The sequence below is a fragment of the Nerophis lumbriciformis genome, linkage group LG22, assembly GCF_033978685.3.
Source record: "Nerophis lumbriciformis linkage group LG22, RoL_Nlum_v2.1, whole genome shotgun sequence".
In the NCBI taxonomy this organism is placed as follows: domain Eukaryota; kingdom Metazoa; phylum Chordata; class Actinopteri; order Syngnathiformes; family Syngnathidae; genus Nerophis; species Nerophis lumbriciformis.
The window spans coordinates 31715332-31735826 of NC_084569.2; the positions used below are offsets into that span (position 1 = coordinate 31715332).

At 41.0% G+C, this 20495-nt stretch overlaps 1 protein-coding gene across 1 annotated transcript in view; it reads right to left on the reverse strand.

Annotated features, from left to right (window-relative positions):
• carhsp1 (calcium regulated heat stable protein 1) overlaps positions 1 to 19608 on the reverse strand; it is a 61905-nt gene extending 42297 nt beyond the window's left edge. The window contains exon 1 of the mRNA XM_061973341.2: positions 19429 to 19608. The gene's annotated coding sequence lies outside the window, so the exon portion shown is untranslated. The remainder of the gene's footprint in view (positions 1 to 19428) is intronic.
• Between the last annotated feature and the right edge of the window lie 887 nt (positions 19609 to 20495).

Genomic DNA, 20495 nt, shown 5'->3' on the forward strand with positions numbered 1-20495 from the left:
GTCCACTCGCTGCATCATCACATTTCAACTGAGGGGAATAATTACCTGCTGTAGAGTCGCAAATATTATCTGGTGCAGTCGTTTCTACTAATGAATACAATAATTGCGACGAGAGTAGTGCTGTGCGATACTGGAAAAAAAAACAACTATATAATACCATCCAATTAGGGATATAATAATATGAACATTTAATATCACAGTCATCGGGGACAAAATTATCCCAATTATCATTATTATCGCGGTATTGTTGAATGTGCTCAAAGTCCACACACGGAAATCTTTTGACCAAGTTATATTTATTTGTTTTAAATACCTAAAATTAGGGCTGGGCAATATATCAAGTTTGTAAGATATATCGATATATTTTTAAACAAGATATGCATTAAGAAAATATAGTAATATCGATATAATTTATTTTACGTTAAAATTACCAAACGCCGCTTATTTGTTGTGCTCCTTGTTCTCCCCCGCTCCTCCTCCACAGGCTACTAAACCCCTCCCCTTCCTCCTTCCAAGACGTGCTTGCACGTATAAGAACATCCATGATTGGTTGGTTGTTTACTATGATGAGTCACGATTGGTTAGGGACAGGCCAATCAGAGGCAAGATCATCGAACAAAGTAAGAAAATCAAAAAGTGCCCGCAAGCAAATGTTTTTTTTTTATCTGAGTTTGATACATTTTGTATTATTTGCACAGCTATGTTATTTATTTTGTGTAGAAATAATGTTTTTCTATTTTATTTATGTTATGTAATTCTGTACTACTTAAACGGTTTGTTTTCTGTGATGTTATTACTAGGGATGTCCGAAAATATCGGACTGCCGATATTATCGGCCGATAAATGCTTTGAAATGTAATATCGGAAATTATCGGTTTCAAAATTATCGGTATCGGTTTCTAAAAGTAAAATTTATGACTTTTTAAAAACGCCGCTGTGTACACGGACGTAGGGAGAAGTACACAGCGTCAATAAACCTTAAAGGCACTTCCTTTGCATGCCGGCCCAGTCACATAATATCTACGACTTTTCACACACACAAGTGAATGCTATATATTTGGTCAATAGCCATACAGGTCACACTGAGGGTGGCTGTATAAACAACTTTAACACTGTTACAAATATGCGCCACACTGTGAACCCACACCAAACAAGAATGACAAACACATTTCGGGAGAACATCCCCACCATAACACAACATAAACACAACAGAACAAATACCCAGAACCCCTTGCAGCACTAACTCTTCCGGGACGCTACAATATACACCTCCCTCCACACCCCCACACCTCAACCTGTTAATGCTCTCTCACGGAGAGCATGTCCTAAATTACAAGCTGCTGTTTTGAGGCATGTCAAAAAAAATAATGCACTTTGTGACTTCAATAATAAATATGGCAGTGCCATGTTGGCACTTTTTTCCATAACTTGAGTTAAAGTTGTTCTCTTATTTTTGGAAAACCTTGTTACAGTGTTAAATGCATCTAGCGGGGCATCACAACAAAATTATGCATAATAATGTGTTAATTCCACAACTGTATATATCGGTATCAGTTGATATCGGTATCGGTAATTTGGATTTGGACAATATCGGAATATCAGCAAAAAAGCCATTATCGGACATATCTAATATAAAGTCAACTTCTTTTTCCATTATACTGGTACTTTCTGGGGCTCATATTGTGATTTTTTTTTTCTACATGTAAAACAAGCCAAGCTTGTGGCATCGTATTGTAAAGACTTGAGGCTGTAATTGCTAACAAAAGTGCATCAACAAAATATTGAGCGAAGTCTGTAAATACATATGTGCATATGATTTTGTTATGTTTTTATTTTTAGTAAATTAACAAACTTTTTTTTTTTTAAACCTTTTGACATTGTGTATAGAATGTTGAGGACAAAAATGAATTTATTCCAATTCGGAATAAGGCTGTAACAGAAGTGGAAAAAGTAAAGCGCTGTGAAATCTTTCCGGATGCGCATATACTACTGTATTGTATTATTGATTCACTGTTCTGAATTTTACAATAACAAGCCTATTTACTTTCCATACAGATACTATCGTATTGTGTTATATCTGCCTGTCCTTGCATGGACTCCAGTCACATCTGAGTCAGAGTGACCTGCTCGATTTCCAGTTGTCTGGCAGGGATAGTGGCCTCAAGTACACAATCCATAAAAGCACAAAGCCAGCGTGACACAGCTGATGCAGCAGAGACACTTTCTTTTGAAGCTGACTTAGACTGCTACTACCGTCTATTCCAGTTCATTGCCAGACCTGTGGAGCTTCAGCAGTAGAAACTCTCTAGGAATTCTCTTATTGTGTTAATCATGGAGGATACAAACTAAATCCCTAAATCCACCTTAAAACAACAGTTGGACGGCCAAAACTTGGACTCGCTAATGTTCCGAAAGGACAATAATCCCAATTTCCCGAACACATCAAAAACTTGTTCTGGAATGGATAAAACAGGCTAAAATTAAGCTTCTGAATTAGGCCTTTCCAAAGCCCTGAAGACATTTGTAGACTATGCTATAAAGCTGGTTCCGTGCCAAGAATCCAACCAATCCGAATTAAATCTACTATACTGAGACTAAGAAGAGTGATCACAAATATCCAGACACAATTATGCCAGAAGCTTGCAGTCTAAATAAGGTGATTATGGCAGAAACCACATTAACCTCAGTTTCGGTTAATGCGCGATTATCCCATGGCCAACTGCTGTTGTACTTTTTTGGTCAACGTCATCCTTATTGTAGCCAAAGTGCTACAATACTCGCGTTGTAGTCAAGGTTCTGTGTTTGATTTTTTCTCCAGGACGCTTCTGTGTCTTAACTTAACTTATTTTCTAACAGCCTTCACACTTTGTGGCATCTGGTTGCCTGTCATGTAACTACACAACCAGTAGTGTTTTTTAAGGAGATGGCGTTTGAAATGACCAATGAAGACTTAAGACATGGCTGCGGAGATCTCGGCCACAACAGGCGAGCAGTAGCAGTAGTAGCTAAAGATGTGCGGATCGATACTCAAGTATCGATACCGCCAAAACCGGATGTTTCCGCTCTAATATTTATATGCGTTCGTTTCGTCTCGTCTCGTCTCGATTACTGTAACGTGTTCTTTTCGGGCCTCCCTATGTCTAGTACAGTGGTTCTTAACCTTGTTGGAGGTATGTGCATTCACCGAACCCTTCTCTAGTGAAAAATAAAATGTTTTTTTCTTAATTTAATCTTAATTTATAAATAATAATCATGAAATTATGTTATTATATTAAACAAATACTAATAAAGATATATTTTACAAACAGAAAGTTACAGGAATGTACACATGATCCCATATTTACATCTCATTGTGCAACATGTGAATGTTTAAGTGGGAACTAAATGCAATATCTGAAAGCGGTACAAATTATTTCCAAAGCAGTACCCCCACCCAGACATACAATACTAGTGCACAGCTCATGAAAAACAAATTTTTTTGTTATTGTCATTGTAAGGGGGCCAAAACACTTATATCAGAAAATAATGTCATGGAAATGACTGTTGTCATTTGATTATTATAATAAAACATTTAACTTATTTAGTCAGGTTTGGGACAGGTGTGCTGCAGGTGTGGCCACAGTGCATGTGTACGTCTGACATCGCTCACATGTGCTCCACTGAATGCTCAAGGAGTTTTTACGTTTGCCCACGCATATGGAAAATTAGAGGGAACATTGTTTGGGGTTATCCATAATACGTCAATAGGGAGAGGTTTTTATTTACACGATTAGTCAGGTGTGTCTTGACCTCTGCAGCGGAGGCTCCGCCGAACCCCTGAGGCCGACTCACTGAACCCCAAATTTATATTTTGTTGTTTTCTTACTGTACCGAAAATGAACCAAACCGTGACCTCTAAACCGAAGTACGTACCGTACCGAAATTTTTGTGTACCGTTACACCCTTAGTTGACCTGAGTTTTTTCAAATTTTTCTACTAAAAGCTCTATGGCCTGCAGTATGTGCACACAAAACTAATATGGTACAACATGCAGGGTCTTGAAAACAATGTGGCAGGTAAAGCCATAAAACCCTCAGCAAGAGGTTTTGAACACAAGCATTCACAAGTGACTTGAGAAATGTGGAGAAGTGCTATCTGTAGAGCGAAGGCATTGGTATGAATGAATGAGCTGCTAGATATGCTATACAAAGCATCAAAACATAGTTAAGAGGTTGATTTACCACCTCTTTTTACCAATTTGGCCACTTCAACCTGTTGAAGCCGGACACATCCTGACTTTAACGGTGTCACAATAATCCCACAACTCACCGACACAAAACAACCCTTTCCCCCGTCAGCTGATGTTTTTATGTTTCAAACAACAATAGTCTTCAACCGAGCATTCCCTCCGGCTCCACTCATTGATGTTTCAACAATTTTCACTCTCACTCCAGGGAGACAATAAGAAGAAGAACAAAGTTACCTGAAAAGAACAGAAGTAACATTGTCCTCCCTCAGACCAGCAACTACATTGTCTTCTGCCAACCTATACTTCTTTCTGCATGTTACTAGTTACTAATAATTTAAGGCAGTGCGGCAAAACATCTTAACACGAGAACCATCTGTACAGACCACCGGTAAAATCCTTCAAGGATGACTTCTGTTCATGCATGATCATGTCACGCCGGGATACATTTCAGTCCGTGTCTGCGTTTAGGGAGAAATACTTCTATTGCTCACTGGTTTGGTGCTTAGTAGGGGTGGGTATGTTCACATTTAAACCGATACTCTACCAATTCCCAGCACCTGAGAACTGATAGCAGTACTCAAAGACTAATGCAGGCTAAAGCGGCCCAAATCGGATTTTTTTCTAAATTAGATTTTTTCCAGCCGACTGTTCACACTGCAAGTAGAATGTGATCTTTATCAGACTCCAGTATAAAACGCACACAGGCCCCAATGTGGCCTCGACGTGACTTGCATGTAGTTTGATCAAATGAAAACAGAGGGAGTTGAATGATCCTGTAAATGAACAAGGAAGTTGCTATTACTACTACAACAAATAAAAGTCGCCACACCTTAAAAATGAGTGTTATTTACACGGAAATTAATAAAGTAATATAATGTATGAATTGATATAGTGTTATATATAAATTGTTGCGTTTGGACCAGTTGTTCCTCCCAGGGAATTTAAGTTTCTGGTCGCTCCCAAGCTCTCACTGAAAGCTGAGTAGAAGAACCACCAGAGACAGAATAGGTATTTTGTAATTTTATCTCCAAAGCTTTGGAAATATAAGGAGACCAGTCCAGCATAGAACATTCAATCGCGCAGCTAAGATGGTCTGATCTAAAATATGGAAACCTTCTCTTCTATAAAGTGTCTCTCCCTCCCACCCTCGTTGTCTTGTCTCGCTTTCTCGCCCAAACACATGCCCATTGTCCTCCTCAGCTGGACACAGGAACAGATAAGGAAAAGGAGTATCTCTCCTCCTTACATTCCAAAGTCAAGGTTAGCACACAGTACTTGCAGACAACCAAAAGACCACAATTGGAAGAAGAACACTAGCTGTTTTGTAATACGATTATGAAAATAAAGAAGTAACACTTAAATACGGATATATGTAAATATCTGCCTCCGACAATATATATTAGGGGTGTAACGGTACACAAAAATTTTGGTTCGGTACGTAGAGGTCACGGTTCGGCTAATTTTCGGTACAGTAAGAAAACAACAAAATATACATTTTTTGGTTATTTACCAAATTTGTAAACAATGGCATAACATACATATACACACAGGGTCCATTGGCAGGGTTAATGTGGTCAACATATATCAAATAAAAACTAAATAAGATAAGGCTCAGAATGGTTTCTTAACAAAACCTTTCTACATATAAAGTGCTTTTTTTGATTGATTGATTGAGACTTTTATTAGTAGATTGCACAGTACAGTACATATTCCATACAATTGACCACTAAATGGTAACAACCCAATACGTTTTTCAACTTTTTTATGTTGGGTTCCCCTTAACATTAAACTGCCTCAAATTGTTGTTCAGATTAAATAAAATGACAACTTTTCTTCTACATATAAAAAGTGCAACATTAAACAGTTTCAAGTCAACTCAGCCTCAGATTATCATTTCTTTTCCCCCCCAGCCTTTAACCCTGGTGACTTTCACTCAATCTTCATGTTTTTTGCCAGAAAAAACAGGTTTATCCACATTTTCTGCAGAAAGAGCAGACCTGCTTGCAATTACAATGCCTCCAAAATACCCTTTCACTGGGCACGGAGGTAGCAGGTATGGCGAGGTAGTGCCTGGCTAACTTGGCAGTAAGAGGATATATGGGCTTATTGTTCTTCCACCATAAAAGTGGGTCAAAATCTAGTTTTTAATGCAATGTGGTCTTAAATCTGCTGCTATAAAAACATTTGTTATTGCTTTAGCCCTGCCTGACTCGCCGAGGAGAGGCTGCTTGAATGCGGTGGGAGCTGTTTGTTCGTCTTTCTCTTCGTTGAAGCGATGTTAACTTGGGGGTGGTGCTGCTTCAAATGGGTTAGCATGTTTGACGTGTTGCCAGAAGCATACCCTACCGCTGCTGAACAATGTCGGCAAACCGCTTTCGTTTTGTCCGCCTCTCGTCCTCCATTGTTGTGTAGCACCGCGAAGGCAAAGTGTTCCCAAACGGGAGATCTTAACGAGGCAGGAGGGTCTTCCAGCTCTGCCTTTCACATGTTGTCGTAGCCCGGTCGCTGCTAGCATGCCGTGTGTTGTGCCTCGGTGTGCATTGCTTACACAACGTGCGGTACGATACTTAATATGTCCGTGTGGAAACTCGTTCGGTACACCTCTGAACCGAAACCCCCGTACCGAAACGGTTCAATACAAATGCACGTACCGTTACTATGGCGTCACATTAGTGCCAAAAATCCAAGCGCATAAAAACTGTTATCGCGCGCTGACTCTCCACTTCATGCGCGCGACACCCTTTTGCGCGTGCGTGGTGCCTTTTTGCGTGCGCGCGGTGCCTTTCTGCGTGCGCGCGGTGCCTTTCTGCGCGCACCGTCTCGGTCTGTGCGCTCTCTGTGTACTCCTGGCATCTCTCCTCGCGCTGTCATGTTTAGTTTTGGCACTTTGGGGGCGGGTATGCTTAGACGGCCCCTCCTTTCTGATTGGCTCTGAGCATTTTTCATATGACCAATAATTCTCCAGCGTAGCAACGTTGTAGCCATCTTACCTCGGACAGCTGGCCTCAATCATTACATTGATGTCAATGGTACATGTACTATTTAAATGACCATAACTTGCTCGATTTTCGACCAATTTACAAACGGTTTGCCTTGTTACAAATCTTATTACATGTAGATATGACATAGGATGCTGTACCTGTTGAAATTACCTCTTTCGCTTTAAAAAAAAAAAAAGACTTAATTGTGCAACATAGTTGTGTAGGGTCAGTGTTAGTCAGTTCTCTGATTATTTTAAACTGTTTCAGAATACATTATTAAAAGGCTATTTTCAACATTTTGAAAACACAATTCAAAGATTATTTCATTAATTTTATGGCTGAATCAAAAGAAATTCCATAAATTAGAAAACAAATGTTCAAGAAGAAGTGAAAATATAAAATAATGTTATGGTTGGATGTTATTGCTGGTGGACCAGTTCTGGCTGAAAGATGTGATTATGGTGTTTGTTGTCTTATTATTTATTTGGGTCACATTTTGTATTACCCTGTATTGTGTTTAGGGATGTCCCGATCCAGGTTTTTGCACTTCCGATCCGATACCGATATTGTTTTTGCATTTCCGATCCGATACCGATACTGACCGATACCGATACTGACCGATACTGGCCTATCCAAGCATGTATTAAAGTTTAAAGTTATTTAGCCTACTTAGTTGTCAGAATCATGTTGAAAAGGGTTTTAGTACTCTTGATAACAACTAGCCAGCTGAATTAGGGGAGTTTGAATAATACACAATGGTTGGTAACAAGAAACTGACCTGTTTATTCAAGGATAAACACAAAATAGACAAAATTATACATGACAAACAGAAATGGCATCATTGAACTAGGGCTGGGCGATATGGCCTTTTTTTAATATTGCGATATTTTAAGGCCATATTGCGATACACAATATATATCTCGATATTTTGCCTTAGCCTTGAATGAACACTTGATGCATATAATCACAGCAGTATGATGATTCTATGTGTTTTGATTGATTGATTGAGACTTTTATTAGTAGGTTGCACAGTGAAGTACATATTCCGTACAATTGACCACTAAATGGTAACACCCGAATAAGTTTTTCAACTTGTTTAAGTCGGGGTCCACTTAAATTGATTCATGATACAGATATATACTATCAGATATATACTATCATCATAATACAGTCATCACACAAGATAATCACATTGAATTATTTACATTATTTATAATCCAGGGTGTGGAGGGGGGCGCCGGATGTAAGTGTCAAAAAGACAGCCAAAAGAGTTTGATATGAGAATAAATCTAAAGTTAAAATATAGGGTAGAAATGCACCCATTTGCAGGAAATGTAGTCTTGATTTTCTAAATTTTCTTTCAAGGCTTGCATGTCTACATTAAAACATTCTTCTTCATACTGCATTAATATATGCTACTTTTAAACTTTCATGCAGAGAAGGAAATCACAACTAAAAAAATCACTAATTTTTTCATACGGTGTTGATGTGGAAATTTTTGCCTCTGCATTTTGATGGTGTGGGCGTGTGGCACCGAATGGAGATAAGCGTCTCGACAGACGTTACAATATTTGAACAATGATGACAAAAACTGTTTTCTCTGTCGTGTCCGTGTGTAGAAAATTGTTATGCGCCTATTTTTTTATTTGATTTTGTGCGTGGCATATAATTGCTATGGGCAGAGGACGCTTGAGCAGTGCGCAATTGCACAGGCGCGCACCTGAGAGGGAGCGTTGGTCACACGGCTGCGCTAGCATCACAGCTAACGTTAGCCATGCTGCTACCTCTCTGCTCGGGGAGGACGTATGTGACGTATGACGTGACAGTATGTGACGTATGACGTGACAGTATGTGACATGTGTAAGAAGGTGCGCTTGCTGTCTGTGAGAGGGAGACACAGGAAAGAGTGAGAAGAGCCGGTCGTGTAATACCAGCAGCTAAATGCAACTGCATGAGAATCCACAGACCTGTGGATGTGTTGAAGGTGTGCTGGAAAATGCGGAAAGGAAATTAGGGAGCAGCAGAAAAGTGGAATGTATTATTTAAATCGGTGCGTTGGAAAACACGGACCGGAGTTTTTTTTTTAAACTGGATCTGGATCGGCAATTTCCCCATGCCTTGCCGATACGCATTTTTTGGCACATATCGGCGGCCGATCCGATCCAAATATCGGATCGGGACATCCCTAATTCGAGTATACATTCTCACGCAGTTGTTTTTAGCTGCGAGAAGTACACTGTATGCATTTTCGACTCTCTCGTCTCTCCTTCTCACAGATACATAAAACAAGCGCACCTTCTTACACACGTCACGTGTGCAACGTCACACGCTCCCGCGGAGCAGAGAGGTAGCGACATGGTAGCGTTAGCTGTGATGCTAACGGTGCTGTGCGAGTGGTAATACGAGAGAAAGAAGGTGCGAATCTGGTAACAAATGAAGGAAGAATTAATTCCCAAGAAAAACAGCACGGAGTGCATCGTCCGGCGGTGGTTTGGCTTCAAGCGGGAATATGTTCAACACTCATGCGGCAAAAGCGTTGCTACAAAAAGTAGCAGCACTGCTAATGTAGCATCATTTGAAAAGTCACCTGCTAGAGAATGAAGAGTGCTTGTAACTCCGCTTCTCAACATCTCCGGCTTGTGCCACACCAACAAAATGCCCAAGCAACTATTTCCAGATCAACACCGTATAAAAAAAAAAAAATCAACAACAGAATGAGATAACGTCCGCAGGAACCTACCACATAGTGAAGGGCATACACTATTTGATTTCCTATTATGCAGCTCATTTTTATTTGAGTTATTGAAATATCTTGTGTGACATCATGCACACAAGTGCACTTTACTTGTTTTTAACTATTGTAGTGGCATTCTGTACAAGAAGTACACTTTAATTTAGTGTTGTTTTGATAAGTCATCTTGGTGACATCATTCACAAAAGTGCACTTATACCGGTAGCTTGTTTTAAAATGTCTCTGACAATCTCGCACTTTCTGTTTTGAAATGACATGAATGTTTGTGCCACTGCTTAACTGTTTAATAAATACACTTTTGGTATATTTACTTACCGTATTTTTCGGACTATAAGTCGCAGTTTTTTTTCATAGTTTGGCCGGGCTCCAGTGCGACTTATACGTTTTTTCCTTTTTTATTATGCATTTTCGGCAGGTGCGACTTATACTCCGGTGCGACTTATACTCCGAAAAATACGGTAGTTGTGGTTTCCCTCTCTGCATGAAAGTTTACAATGAGCATATATTAATGCAGTATGAACAAGAATGCTTTAATGTAGACACATAGAATCATCATATTGGTGTGATTATATGCATCAAGTGTTCATTCAAGGTTAAGACAAAATATCGAGATATATATCGTGTCATGGCCTAAAAATATTGAGATATTAATAAAAGGCCAGCCCTATTTAATACAATAGTTTTCATTGAATAGAGTGGTAGATTGTACTAATATGAGTTGCAGGGGAGTGTGTAGAGCTTCTTTTTTTAAAAAGAGACATGCCAAAAACTTAAACGATCAGCTTCACTTTACGGTACAGAGCAACTTACCACACATAATATTCCTGACACGCACTTACACACACACACACACACACACACACACACACACACACACACACACACACACACACACACACTTAGTGTCGTCCTACAATATGCAGTGTTGGTAATGACGGCGTTATTTTTTTTCAGTAATGAGTAATCTAATTACTGTTCCCGTCGTTGCAACGCCGTTGCCGTTACTGAGAATGTGAAGTGGCGCAATACTGCAGTTTGGTTGAATGAAGCGCAAGGTGTCAGGTTCTGGCTGGTGGAAGAGCTGGGGTGGGGATGATGGCGCCGTTGTAAGTGCGCTCATAATGATCAACTGGGTGGGTGGATCATGCCCTGCTCAAGCTGTCTCACTGAACTCTCTGACTGACACGCAACAACAAGAACAGCGGTAATTGCGATAAGTTTAAAGGTACCGTAGCGTTCTCAAACTGTACAGGTACTACTTTTAGCTCATTGTCCAGGGTGTACACCGCCTTCCACCCAAATGCAGCCGAGATAGGCTCCAGCACCCCCCGCGACCTCGAAAAGGGACAAGCGGTAGAAAATGGATGGATGGATGGAAATTAAAGGCAAGAGTGTTTATGCAACATGCATGCTAAATCCAGGAAAAAGGTGTTTATCCACGTCTGCCTCGAGCAACTAACCTTGAATCTTACATCAACACATGTCAATATGACACTTGTTGCTGCAGTTTTTGTTGTTTTTCTGGAAGAAATTCCACACAATATTTGTTTTTGTTGTGTCTTTTTTTTTTTTTTTTTTTTTTAGCCTTATTTTTGTTTGTGTACTTGTTTTCTTTGCTGCTGTAATGCTGTAATTTCCCCGTTGTGGGATAAATAAAGAGCTTCAAGCACACCTGTGAAGTGAAAACCATTTCAGGTAACTACCTCTTGAAGCTCATGGAGAGAATGCTAAGCGTGTGCAAAACAGTAATCAGAGCAAAGGGTGGCTATTTTGCAGAAACTAGAATATAAAACATGTTTTCAGTTATTTCACCTTTTTTTGTTAAGTACATAACTCCACATGTGTTCATTCATAGTTTTGATGCCTTCAGTGACAATCTACAATGTAAATAGTCATGAAAATAAAGAAAACCCATTGAATGAGAAGGTGTGTCCAAACTTTTGGCCTGTACTGTATGTAATGTTTATTTTCAGTATTTTTGTTACGAAATAGAAACATTTCAAAATGCTGTGACTTGGTGGAAAAAGTTTGGACACCCCTCTTATTTTATTTGCATGTTTTGGATCATTTCTATTAGTGTGCCGGCCCAGTCACATAATATCTACGGCTTTTCACCCACACACAAGTGAATGCCAAGCATACTTGGTCAACAGCCATACAGGTCACACTGAGGGTGGCCGTATAAATAACTTTAACACTGTTACAAATATGCGTCACACTGTGAACCCACACCAAACAAGAATGACAAACACATTTCGGGAGAACATCCGCACCGTAACAACATAAACACAACAGCACAAATACCCAGAACCCCTTGCAGCACTAACTCTTCCGGGACGCTACAATATACACCCCCCGCCCACCTCAACCTCCTCGTGCTCTTTCAGGGAGAGCATGTCCCAAATTCCAAGCTGCTGTTTTGAGGCATGTTAAAAAAAATAATGCACTTTGTGACTTCAATAATAAATATGGCAGTGCCATGTTGGCATTTTTTTTCCCATAACTTGAGTTCATTTATTTTGGAAAACCTTGTTACATTGTTTAAAGGGGAACATTATCACAATTTCAGAAGGGTTAAAACCATTAAAAATCAGTTCCCAGTGGCTTATTATATTTTTCGAAGTTTTTTTCAAAATGTTACCCATCACGCAATATCCCTAAAAAAAAGCTTCAAAGTGCCTGATTTTAACCACCCGTCCATTTTCCTGTGACGTCACATAGTGATGCCAACACAAACAAACATGGCGGATAGAACAGCAAGTTTATAGCGACATTAGCTCGGATTCAGACTCGGATTTCAGCGGCTTAAGCGATTCAACAGATTACGCATGTATTGAAACGGATGGTTGTAGTGTGGAGGCAGGTAGCGAAAACGAAATGGAAGAAGAAACTGAAGCTATTGAGCCATATCGGTTTGAACCGTATGCAAGCGAAACCGACGAAAACGACACGACAGCCAGCGACACGGGAGAAAGCGAGGACGAATTCGGCGATCGCCTTCTAACCAACGATTGGTATGTGTTTGTTTGGCATTAAAGGAAACTAACAACTATGAACTAGGTTTACAGCATATGAAATACATTTGGCAACAACATGCACTTTGAGAGTGCAGACAGCCCAATTTTCATCAATTAATATATTCTGTAGACATACCCTCATGTCAGCAGGCCAGGGAAGCTAGGGTCGATATTCTTCTCTTGACGGTGTGAGCCAAGACATTCAGGGGGTTTAGCTCGCTCGTCTGCAGGAACAAACTGCCGCCATTGCTAGCCGTGCTAGCGAGGTCCTTTGTCCCTGAATTGCTCACACACTCCGGCAGATTCAATGGGGGTCTGGCAGCAGATTTCTTTGACTTTATCGTTGGAAATGCATCTGCTTTGAGTGTCGCAGGATATCCACACATTCTTGCCATCTCTGTCGTAGCATAGCTTTCGTCGGTAAAGTGTGCGGAACAAACGTCCAATTTCTTGCCACTTTCGCATCTTTGGGCCACTGGTGCAACTTGAATCCGTCCCTGTTCGTGTTGTTACACCCTCCGACAACACACCAACGAGGCATGATGTTTCCAAGGTACGGAAAACAGTCGAAAAAACGGAAAATAACAGAGCTGATTTGACTCGGTGTTTGAGAAAACGGCGGATTGCTTCCCGATGTGACGTCACAATGTGACGTCATCGCTCCGAGAGCGAATATTAGAAAGGCGTTTAATTCGCCAAAATTCACCCATTTAGAGTTCGGAAATCGGTTAAAAAAATATATGGTCTTTTTTCTGCAACATCAAGGTATATATTGACGCTTACATAGGTCTGGTGATAATGTTCCCCTTTAATGCATCCAGCGAGGCATCACAACAAAATTAGGCATAATAATGTGTTCATTCCACGACTGTATATATCGGTATCAGTTGATATCGGAATCGGTAATTAAGAGTTGGACAATATAGAAATATCGGATATCGGCAAAAAAGCCATTATCGGACATCTCTAGTTATAACTTCACCTTTATCGTTAATTTTTGAGCCAAATTGCGTCCATTGTCCCTTTTCTGTCTACACACTGTGTCTGCTTGTAAGTACTCCGGGATTGTGTGCTGCCGAACACGCTCCTCTGCTCGTAAAACCAGCAATGACACGGCGTGACGACGACAGGGGTGTGTGGGGTTGGCGGACCGCAGAGGTGGGTAGAGTAGCCAGAGATTGTACTCAAGTAAGAGTACTGTTACTTTAGAGATTTATTACTCAAGTAAAAGTAAGGAGTAGTCACCCAAATATTTACTTGAGTAAAAGTAAAAAGTATGTTGTGAAAAAACTACTCAAGTACTGAGTAACTGATGAGTAACATACACACACATATCATATATATATATATATATATATATATATATATATATATATACAGTATATAATTTACATTTATTTATTTTGCCGTTTTTGTTTACATGTTAAAGGTGTTTTAATGAATATACATGCATGTTTAACACATATAGATTCCTTTCTTTCATGAAGACAAGAATATAAGTTGGTGTATTACCTGATTCTGATGACTTGCATTGATTGTAATCAGACAGTAGTGCTGATAGCGTCCACGTTTTCAAATGGAGGAGAAAAAAGTTCCTCCTTTCTCTCTAATACCACATGAAAGTGGTTGATTTTTGGCATCTTATTTGTCCAGCTTCCATATTCGTTTTTATACACTTTACAAGAAATACATTGGCGGCAAACTCCGTAGCTTGCTAGCTTGTTTGCGCTGGCTTTCGGAGACTCTTGTTTTGAAAGTGCAAGCGCGATGGAGCGGCACTTTTATTGTGAAGACAGGAACTGTGCAGTCAGTCTTTAGGCTTTTGACGGGATGTACGGTTGAAATAAAAGGGTCTTTTTTCCTTCACACTTTTGATTGATTGATTGAAACTTGTATTAGTAGATTGCACAGTACAGTATATATTCCGTACAATTGACCACTAAATGGTAACACCCCAATAAGTTTTTCAACTTGTTTAAGTCAGGTCATGTGACCGCCTGGCTCTGTTTGATTGGTCCAACGTCACCAGTGACTGCATCTGATTGGTGGAACGGAGTGAACGTCACCAGTGACTGTATTTGTTGAAACGCAGGCACTATGGAGGTCTGTCTGACAGACCAAAACAAACAAAGCGTGCATTAACAGATCGATAAAAAATAGTAGCGAGTAGCGAGCTGAATGTAGATAAAAGTAGCGGAGTAAAAGTAGCGTTTCTTCTCTATAAATATACTCAAGTAAAAGTAAAAGTATGTTGCAATAAAACTACTCTTAAAAGTACAATTTATCCCAAAAGTTACTCAAGTAGATGTAAATCAAATCAAATCAAATCAACTTTATTTATAAAGCACATTTAAAATTTACCACAGGGGTAGCCAAAGTGCTGTACAATGAGCAGGTTAAAAGATAAAACGAGTACCGAGCAAACACAACACAACACAAACAGAACATGATAAAAAATAAATAATTAAAATAGAATTAATAAAAACATAAAAACATAAAAACAGGATCACAGCAGGTGTATTATGGGGCGCCATTGCAGGATGGATATCACTCAGTGTTAAAAGCCATGGAATAAAAGTATGTTTTTAAGAGAGATTTAAAAACAGGAAGAGAGGAGGCTTGTCTAACACTCAGGGGTAGGTCGTTCCAGAGCTTGGGAGCAGCAACGGCGAAAGCTCTGTCACCTCTAAGCTTCAGCCTTGTGTCAGGGACCGTCAACAGCAGCTGATCGGCTGATCTTAAGGATCGGGTGGGGCAGTAAGGCTGAAGGAGGTCGGAGAGATAGGTTGGCGCGAGGTTGTTTAGACATTTAAAAACAAATAAAAGGAGTTTAAAATGTATTCGGTAACGCACAGGGAGCCAGTGAAGGGACGCTAAAATAGGGGTGATGTGCTCACGTCTGCGGGTCTGTGTTAGCAGACGAGCAGCAGAGTTCTGTACGAGCTGCAGGCGGGCGAGGGAGGCCTGGCTAATGCCAACATACAGGGCATTACAGTAATCAAGACGAGTCGAGATAAAAGCGTGGATTAATTTCTCAAGATCATGTCTTGATAAAAGCGGTTTCACTTTCGCTATTTGGCGTAATTGATAAAAGCTTTTTTGAACGACGCTGCTGATTTGTTTTTCGAATTTAAAATCTGAGTCAAACTTTACCCCCAGGTTTGTGACAGAGTCGCTGAGATACGGGGTCAGAGTGCCGAGGTCAACGTTGGGGGAGGGAGAGCGACTTGGACCGAACAACATAACTTCTGTTTTGTCTTCATTTAGGCTCAGGAAGTTAGCTGAAAGCCAGACTTTGATGTCGTGCAGGCAGTCAATAAGACTTTGAACCGTGTTATTTTGTGCCATGGGAAAATAAATCTGGCAATCATCGGCATAAAAATGAAATGCAATACTGTACTTCCTAAAAATAGAACCAAGGGGGAGAAGGTAAAGCGCAAATAAAATTGGGGCAAGGATTGAACCCTGGGGGACCCCATGTGGTAAAGGAGCTGTGGACGACATAAAACTGTCTAATTTTACACAAAAACTCCTGTCGGTTAGGTACGACCGGAACCAGTTGAGGGCGGCGCCCTTAATGCCCACACAGTTCTCAAGACGAGTGATTAAGGTGGCGTGGTCGACGGTGTCGAACGCAGCAGACAGATCTAAAAGCACCAGGACAACATATTTACCAGAATCAGTGGACAGGAGGATATCGTTAAAAACTTTTAGAAGCGCTGACTCTGTGCTGTGGAGGGCTTTAAAACCGGACTGGAACAGCTCAGTGATACCATTATCCTCTAAGAAGGGCAGCAACTGACTGTAGACAACCTTCTCTAATATTTTGGAAATGTATGGAAGATTAGAGATAGGTCTGAAGTTAGAGAGGAGAGAGGGGTCGAGGCTGGGTTTTTTAAGTAGAGGTCGTACCACTGCATGTTTAAACTCTACTGGAACTATTCCAGAAGAGAGGCTACTATTGATAATGTTAAGGACACTTGATCCAATAGTAGCAAGTACCTCCTTAAACAGGCGAGGTGGGAGGGCATCTGCAGGAGAACCAGAGGGCTTCATACGACTAACTGTGTCACTTAAAAAAGAAAAGGACACCGGCTCAAACTGATGGAAAACAGAAGAGAAATGCAGGGGAACAGAAGGGTCATATGAAGGCTGAGATAGACTGGCTCTAGTTGACACAATTTTGTCAGTGAAAAAATGGAGACAATTTTCACAGAATTCAAAAGAAGCATCAAAACCAGCAGATTTGGGAGCATCAATGACAGTGTTAATAGTTTTAAACAGAACTCTGGGGTTGTTACAGTTAGAAGATATAATCTGAGATAGATATATATTCATTTCTGCTTTTACAGTCATCTGAAAGGAAAACAGGCTTTCTTTAAAAATGGCAAAGGACACATGCAGCCTGTCTTTTTTCCATTTTCTCTCTGCTCTTCTACATACGCGCCTGGCAGCCCGAGTGACGTCATTCAACCAGGGTTGAGGCGTGGTTTTAGCGCGGCGGCATTTGAAAGGCGCGATCGTGTCCAGTGTTTGTGAACAGATAGAGTTGAACCCAGAAACCAACTCTTCAGTATTCAGACACACAGATGCTGCAGAATTATCATCACAAAGAGTCAAAAAAATAGAGGAGAACCGAGCAGGAGACGAAGAATTAAACATGCGAGAGCGTTGGGGCGGTGCGCACAATTTAACTGGACACTGCGTGGCAATATCAAACAGGATCGGCATGTGATCAGAGAACACAGCGTCGCAAATGTCCAAATTAAAAACACACAAACCATACGAGAGCACTAAATCGAGTGTATGCCCGCGTTCATGTGTAGAACCACACACAGACTGTACAAAGTTAAATGAGTCGATTATATTCAGGAAGCTCCTGGAAAGCGGCTCATCTGGGCAGCAGGTGTGAATATTAAAATCACCCACAATAAGGACACGATCATATTTGGGCAGGATTTCAGCCAGAAATTCAGAAAAGTCAGTTATAAAGTCTTTGTGGTACTTGGGTGGTCGATAGATGACGGCACACAGGACGACATCAGAAAGACCCAGTTCAAACATGCACAGTTCGAAGCTTGAAAAGGAGGATTGTAGGCGGATCTGACGGCATTTAAAGTCATTTTTAAAAACGACTGCTAATCCTCCTCCTTTTCGACCGGACGGCCGTGGGGAATTAAAGTAGGAACACTCCGAAGGCAGAAGTTCATTAAGAGGGGCGGACTCACCGGCTCTCAGCCATGTCTCCGTCACACAGAGGAAGTCCAGTCCGCGGGAAGTGAAGAAATCCTTCAGGATAAAAGTTTTGTTTGTCAAAGATCTTGCGTTCACAAGACCGAACCTGGCGGGGGCCAGCACGTCCAAGGCCGCAATTAATCCGGGTGGGGCCCGACACACAGCCCGCAGGTGGCGGTGATCCACCCCGCGCCTCCGGGGGCGGGGACAGCAGGAGCGACGACGGCAAGCTTCTTCCTCCAAACCAACGATAGGAACCAGCCAGGAGCCGATCGGATCGAGCGAGCGTGGGTGCAGGAGGAGACCGGATACCGCACCATTCATCCTTCGGGGAGCCACGGGAAGCCGGGCCAGGAGTGCCCTAACTTTCACCAGCTGGCCGCCACGTTTACCGCGGCGCCGGAGACGCTTCCGCCGGGGGAGAGGAGCCAGGGGGCGGGAAAGGAAGGCAGGAATCCGGCCAGGTGAAAAAGCTGACTGGGACGTCGAAAAACCAACGTCGAAGTTGATCATATCAGTGGGAGAGGGGCAAAGATCCAACAGTGTTTGGCGGTCATACACAAGCAGTGAGCTGACAGAGACGAAAATAGACGCAAAAAACACAAAAACGAACAGAGCTGACAGCGAGAGACGGCAGGCCAAAGCACATACTGGCGCCATCTTGCATCGGGCTATAGTCTGCAGGAGTAAATGTAGCGCGTTACTACCCACCTCTGGCGGACCGGTACCTTTCAGAGGCGGTATAGTACCGAATATGATTCATTAGTATTGCGGTACTATACTAATACCGGTATACCGTACAACCTTAATTTCTATGTTAGAAGCGTACATGTTTTCCACTTTCGGCTAACAGAGGGCCAGCAAAAAACGAAATGGCCCCCGGGACGACAGTTTGGACACCCCTGTTATTGATGCGCATCATCCAGCACTTTCATTACAGAGAGTGGTGAGTTTGCAGAAAGAGTAAACACGCATAAATCATTATTATATAATTATCATTATTACCAGAAACACTTTGCAGTGCAAGCAACTAGTATTAAAAACAACTATATTTGCAACTGCTAACAGAGTGTTAACACGACCAAACATGGCATAGATAATAACAAGCACAATTAAAAAAACACTGAAAGTGCAGTCTAGTTAGCATATGGTTGCTATCTAAGCAGTAAAAAGACGGTATTTTCGAATAAAGGCGTGTTGTTCTGTGTCACTCACCGTCTAGCTGCTTCACCAGCACACCGAAGAACGAACAGAATAAAAGCAGGAATATTAAGGTAAACTGGAGTTGAGTCGAGCAGGTTTGAGTAGTTTCTGGCTCGTAAAAAAAGCGTTCGACGAATCCGGGTGAGAATCCAGGAACTTCAGCACTTGCAGACTGTCTCGCGCTTCTATTAAATGGGCGGGGCTGCCCCGGACGGTGACGTCAATCAATGATGATTTACCGTAAGTACGGCTCCAGCGTTCACGCAAAACCGTGCCGTTTTTTTCATGACTAAAACACGCATGTAAAATGATGTCATTGTTTGCATCCACTTTGAAAAACAAGGAGGAATTTACGACACTATAACCATGTTAAATGTTATTACATTAAATGTTTTTAAATATGTTAAGTATTATTGCATTTGAAACTATTCAACCTGATTTAATTTAATTTCAAACTGTTTACTCTGATGTACAAACCCCGTTTCCATATGAGTTGGGAAATTGTGTTAGATGTAAATAAAAACGGAATACAATGATTTGCAAATCATTTTCAACCCATATTCAATTGAATGCACTACAAAGACAAGATATTTGATGTTCAAACTCATAAACTTTATTTTTTATTTTTGCAAATAATAATTAACTTAGAATTTCATGGCTGCAACTCAAAGTAGTTGGGAAAGGGCATGTTCACCACTGTGTTACATGGCCTTTCCTTTTAACAACACTCAGTAAACATTTGGGAACTGAGGAGACACATTTTTTGAAGCTTCTCAGGTGGAATTATTTCCCATTCTTGCTTGATGTACAGCTTAAGTTGTTCAACAGTCCGGGGGTCTCCGTTGTGGTATTTTAGGCTTCATAATGCGCCACACATTTTCAATGGGAGACAGGTCTGGACTACAGGCAGGTCAGTCTAGTACCCGCACTTTTTTACAATGAAGCTGAAATAAGCAGGGGCGTCCATGGTAACGTTGCTTGGATGGCAACATATGTTGCTCCAAAACCTGTATGTACCTTTCAGCATTAATGGTGCCTTCACAGATGTGTACGTTACCCATGTCTTGGGCACTAATACA